Consider the following 6,495-nt stretch of genomic DNA (forward strand, 5'->3'; position numbering starts at 1 on the left):
TTTGAACACTTGGAAGCATGCCTAAGTGTGTAAGTCTACCAGTGTATGCTTGAGTGTTTATGTGATATATGTGAGTGTGTTGCATATGTATCAGCACATGCTTGTGAGTGTGCACATGTGTGATTGTGTGCACACTTAAAGGCATGTCCAAGTGTGTAAGTCTATCAGTGCATTCATGTATATGCGTGACTGTGGGTGTTTTGTATGTATCAGCACATGCCTGTGAGTGTGTGTGCAAGTGTTTACATGGCTGGATGTGTGTCTGGGTGTGTAACATGTTTCTATTAGTATGTGTCTAAATATTGTGAGTATACTGGTTCCTAAAAGTTTGTGTATTCACACTCAGTGTCTGAGTGTGTGCACATTTACAAGGGCCTTGCATGAGGGATGCAGAGGACATTGGCTGGGTTTCTGTTCTGAGTTAAAAGTCCTGACAGGCAGGCTCAGGGCCTAGGCTCTGAGAGCAAGGGAGACTAGCTCCTGGCAAAGGTCCAAGGAACCCCCACCAGGAACGTGCACGATCTCTCCTTTCCCTTTATCCCTCTCATTGCTCCTCCTTGTCTTCATTGAGGGGAAGTGGAAACAAATGTCTGGCAGGAAGCCAGGAGTGGAATGAGGGGTGTGTGTGTGTGTGTGTGTGTGTGTGTGTGTGTGTGTGTGTGTGTCTACTGTGGCCTCTTTAGAGGGGAAAGAGAGGGGAGAAGTGACAGAGATGAAACAAAGATAAGCAAAGAGAGACACGTGGAGAAAAATAAAGAGGTTGGGATAGACACTGAGAGCAGAGACGTGAGCAGAGTCCAAGAGGCAGACCGAGAGAGGTTGAAGGTCTGAGGGCTGGGGTCAGACAGAGGAAGGCCACAGCAGGCAGCAGGGCCGGGACAGGGAGTGGCTGGGTTCTGCTGGAGTACCCTTGTTCTGAGACAGAACTGACTGCCCACGTGGGTCCCAACCCTGGGGCTTTCGGAGTGGTGTCGCCGAGGAAGCAGTGGGCACAACTGGCAAGTGACAGGCAGAGAAAGTTGCCCTTCTAACCAGGCCAGCACCAAGCAGGCAGGTAGACCCTCCTCCCCTCAGAAGAGGCTCATGGATCAGCCACTGCTCCAAAGATCTATTGCAGGTGGAGAAACACTGGCTGGACAGGAAGCCTCACGGGGCTCCTACTCAGTTCCTGTGGGGGCCTTGGGTGGATGCAGACTCTTCGCCTCCCTCCTGCTCTGGGTTCACTCCCGTACATGCACCAGGGCAGAGAGATGGTTTCTGTTAAATTCACAGCACGATTAGATTAACAAAGAGAAGCCAAGGTGGTTTCTCCTTTAAGGAATTATGTGCAGAATCAATGCATGAATCATCTGTCCCGCGTGTTTACAAGGGAATTGAGTAAAAGCAATCTTCTAAGGATAAACTCATACCATAAGAAATTGAAAAATCATTTCTCTTTAGCTGTGGAATGCAGTCCATACTCTGTCTAGTTTTCTGAGTGAGACAGACTTTCATGAAGTTGTAATTGAGAAGAAATGTGTTTTGTTTTGGATTATTTAGGTTTTCCTCCCTCAGTATGAGTAATCAAGAGTAATCTCTCCACCAAAGAGACACCACTTATAGAGCACCTACTCTGTGCTGGGTGCTGGGGACACAGATGACCTGGCTCCGCCCTCTTGATGTCTTGACCATTGAGTTAAATTAAGGCCAGGGGCCACCCAGACCAGAGCAGGAGCAGTCATGTTGGGCTGCTGTCTGTTTTACTCACATCTGAAGGGAAACTGAGTCATGGATCACTGAAGCACTTCACCTACAGTTCCATAGTTAGTAGACTAGATTTAAGTCAAGACACATTCCCACTGTGGCCCAGTTATGTCCATGTGGGAGGAGTTGGAGGAGGCTCTTTAGACGGAAGTGATGGAAGTGTAGGCCAAGGGAGGAGCTTTCTGGAGAAGTGGTCATGGAGGAGAGCATCCTTGGTCCTGCATATGTGAGCGGTGGTTGGAAGTTTCACAGGGGTTCTCACAAGCAAAAGATGTTTGGATTCGAGGAGGGAATGTCCATATGGGTTGGCTGTGTGTCTGTGGAGTTGTGGAGTCCAGAACCCTGTGTCCTCTTGTCATTTATGACTGTCCATAAAATAGCAGGTGCTTGTCGATCCAGCGACTGGGCACATGTTTCTGTGTGCCCTTTGGATCTTGTGGAATGTGCCCAATCATTAACTAGGTACTGGGAAGACAGAATATTTCCAGGAGCACGCCAGAGCAGAGGCACAGTGAGAAGGGCCAGCTAGCTGATGTCACCCCAGGAAGGTCACCCTTTCTGTGACTCATGTGTTATCATCTTCTGTTTACTGTAACAAAATAATAAGATAATCAACTATGGTATGAGGAGGGAAGATCCATAGCTCCAGTCCATGATTGCTTTGGGCCTGTGTGGTAGGGGAGGACATCATAGTACGTGCAAGTGAGTGTGTGGGTTGTGTTCCTCTGTGCGTGACCATGTGGGAGCTGGAGCTGGTTGCATATTCCTCTATTGCTCTTCTCCTTAGAGTCTCCCACTGAAGCAGAAGCTTGCCATTTTGTGTAGGTTAGCTGGCCAGTGAGCTCTTGGGATCATGGTGGGGAGTACTTTGTGGGGCAAAGATGTTTATGGTAGCAGGGTAGCCGTGGTGGAGGGTGGAGGGAGGGAGGGAGAGGAGGGGTTGGGTTCCAATGCTTTGCTCAAAGGCATTCCCCCAATGACTTCACTTCCTCTCACGAGACCCTGCCTTTTAAGGGTTTCACTGTTTCCTAACAGCACTGGAGACTGGCCTTTGGGGACATTTACGATGCAGACTGTCACATTAGTTTCTCATCTGTGACACGAGGCCACACAAGTGGCTGTGAAGATGGAATGTTTATAGACGTGCAGTGCTTGTCCCACACGTTCTGCATGGTGTTGCTATGACTACTGTTCCGACAAGGGTCAGAGGTAGCTGGGTTCTGACTCCCATCTAGGTGGGTGTGCCCTGCAGTGACCTCTGCACTCCACTATTTCCTTGCATTCCCTTGAGCCTTTATGCTGAGACTGACCGGTGGTATGGAGATGTTATACCTTCTGGCCCTTGGAGTGAGGTCAAATTAGTGGGAAGGTCATCCAGTTTCCCACGGCTTTATTCTTCCCTGTTGTCTGGTTATGCAGCAGGTGTAGACAGTTCTGGGAATGTCTTCCCCTCAGATTACTAAATGCCTTGTAAATGTGTCAGGTCCAAGGAGGCCCCGTGATGTCTCCTTAGTGGGAAACAACTAAGTGTCCCCAGACTCTGTAGATTGACCTCGGGTCTGGAGGACAGTGACCAAACTTCAAGTGTGTTATATGGGAAGCACTAAGGGGCATAGAGTTGGGGTGCTGTTCCTAAATGCAGTGACACCCGCAGAGTGAGCATCTTCGCTAGTGATGGAGTCTGAGGTGTGATGGAGGCTGGATTTGCAGTGGAGAACAATGCCATTGGAACTGGTGGGTGGGTCAGCAGAGGCACCGGGCCTCCAAAAACAACATCCATGCATTAGAGCTCTTGTAAAGATCTTTTGAGATAGTGCACGCAATGCTCTGGACTCAGAACTTAACACATGGAAAGCTTTCAATAGTGTGTGTGTGTGTGTGTGTGTGTGTGTGTGTGTATTTATGTGTATGTGCCTGAGTGTTCATGTGTATACGTGTATAGAAGCACATGTGGAGACCAGAGAGCATTTTGGCTGTCATTCCCCAGGCACTGCCTCCTCCTCCTCCTCCTTCTTCCCCTACCCCCTCTCTCTTGTTTGGGGGGAGGATACAGACTTTCTCACTGGCTTGAGCTCACCAAGTAGGTTGCTAGGCTGACTAGCCTTTAAGTCCTAGGGATCTGCCCATCCCTACTTCCCCAGCACTGGAATTACACGTGTGTGTGACCACGCCTAGCTTTTAGTTCTGGGGATTTAACTCAGGTCCTTGTGCTTATAAAGCAAACATTGTACTGACTGAGTCCTTTGTTGTCACGTATCAGCTCTTCTATAGATGAGCTATTAAACAACCCAATTTCTCCATCTTTCTAGCTAGACAGAGCTGACCTCACTGATGGATACTTCTACGTGTCTACTGGCCTACAAGCCCCTCTTTCCCTGCTGGTTCAGTTGTTACACTCATTCTAGAAAATCCCAACCCAACAGCATAAACGTCTCAAATGGAGAGAATATTTCTACTTATAAAAAAGGCTTGCTCTGAGTTGTAAGTCTCTGTATTTCTTAACTACACTTTTCTGGCATGTTGCATGGTTTCTCTTGTGTTTAATTTCTGTCAGGGTCTGGGCTCTATGTGGCTTAAATAACTTTTATGGGGCAGACTGAATGACTCAGTGGCCTGTCATTGTGTTTGTCCTTGGCAATGCATTTAATCTCTCTGAACTTTAGAGTCCTTACGCTGTAATGCAGGCAGGCACAACAATGCTAATCAGCTCCAGACGCTTTTTGGGTATCAAAAGCCACGTGTGTAAATGCTTCCTGAGCATGTTCCAAGGAGAGACATAAGGAAGCATTTTGGGGCTTGTCCTAAGAAGGGATGAATGGAATTAGGGAAAATGTGTCCTAGCCCAGTGGCGTCAATCAACAAAGAAGCAGAGAGGGACTCTAACATCCGGGCTCTGAGGAACTGTGGCTTTGAGTCTGGGCTAGCCTAATCTGGAAAGCTGTTTGTATACATGCTGGGACTTGACTCCAGAACTGGCAATGGCACAAGCAGAAATGAGTCTGCTGACAGAACTCTGAGGAGAACATCCCCTCAGTTCTGGTATGTGGGAGCTGGAGCAACCTGGAATGCCTGAAGACACTGGAAACCTTGACTGTGGCACACTAAGGTCCTTGCCGTCAGGTTTTCCTCCTTGACTCTAATGGGTATCCAGCTCATGCGGCCTGCTGGGCTGGATGCAGGTAGAGGAACCTGCTCCGTTGTTAAAGTCAGGAAGTGTAAGAGCTGGATAGGAGTTTGGAATCTTGTATATTATTAGGAATAAAGCCACCCAAACCCTTAACTGTGTAAAAGGACTGACAGCATTTATCATATGGCACAGTCTTCTTGTTGGTCCTCACTAAGTCTGCAAAGTAAAGCAAATTAAAGACCCACCAATAGAACCCTCTCTCAAGATCCATATTCATTACCTCCTGATCTCTGCCTGAATTGACTGTTCAGGCAGCAACTTTCCAACTGCAAGACTTTGTTGTATAGTGTTGAGTAAGACAGGATCTTACTATTGTAGCTCAGGCTGGCCTGTAACTCACTATGTAGCCCAAGTTGGTCTTAAACTCATGATTCTCTTGTCTCAGCTTCTCAAATGCTGAGATTTTGGGCCTGCATTACTATGCCTGGCTCATCTGCAAGGCCTCCCTCCCCTCCCCTATTTCTCTCTCTCTCACTCTCATGAGTTTCCCTCACAGGTCTTGGAGGAACTTAAGGTATGGAATCAAGTTGTGGCAGGCATGTTGTTGATGTCTGGGAATAGTGCTCTAGTTCATAGCTAGACCCTATGGGGCTTTGAGAACTGGCATCCCAGTAAAAGGCACCCCCTTTCTTTTGTTTTTTTGTTTTGTTTTTTTGAGACAGGGTTTCTCTGTGTAGTTTTGGTGCCTGTCCTGGATCTCGCTCTGTAGACCAGGCTGGCCTCAAACTCACAGAGATCTGCCTGGCTCTGCCACCTGAGTGCTGGGATTAAAGACGTGCATCACTGCTGCCCGGCCAAAGGCCCCCTTCTCTGTCTTTGCAAAACTCAAATTGAATTGGTATTAAATATTCACTTCCTTAAATAATAAAAAAGTATCAATAAATTTTACATTGTATATGATAGGCATTTAGTAGATATGGGCTGTGTCTACTTCCCAGAATCCTTCTGTCCAACTCTACCACCAGAGGAGTGGCAGCAATCAGCCTCCCTCTGTGTCCTGAGAACAGAGTTTATGACTGAGAAACACAGGACTCATGTTTTTGCACTGGGGGCCTGGCCCTGGGCCTGGTCAGATCTTTCTAAGCTTGGAATGCTTCCATCCACACCCAAAAGACACGCTGCTTATACTCATGAACAAAGCATGTGGCACACGTGTGTGCTGATTCACAAACAAAAATGCAACAATGTCATTACGACTGAGTAGAGCTTTATTGACAAGGTGTTGAATTCGATAAACATCACTTATACCTGCTGTGTCTCTGAGCTCTGTTCTTGCACTTCAGGCCTTCTCTCTGTTCATAGGCCTAAGACAATCAAGGGTTCTCCGATATTGGGAGACCATAAACTTGACACCAATGTCCCAGAGCTGAGCTGTCCCTAAACTAACACTATAATAATAGTTGCTGGTGTGTGCTAGCAACTGTATATCATGTGCTTTATTTAGGAAGCTTAGTCTTTCTAATTGTTCTGTGAGGTGTGTGTGTGTGTGTGTGTGTGTGTGTGTGTGTGTGTGTGTGTGTTTCTTTTTTTTGTTTATTGAACAGTTAATTTGAATTCAGGTTTAA

This window comes from Onychomys torridus, chromosome 5 (genome assembly GCF_903995425.1).
Source record: "Onychomys torridus chromosome 5, mOncTor1.1, whole genome shotgun sequence".
In the NCBI taxonomy this organism is placed as follows: Eukaryota; Metazoa; Chordata; class Mammalia; order Rodentia; family Cricetidae; genus Onychomys; species Onychomys torridus.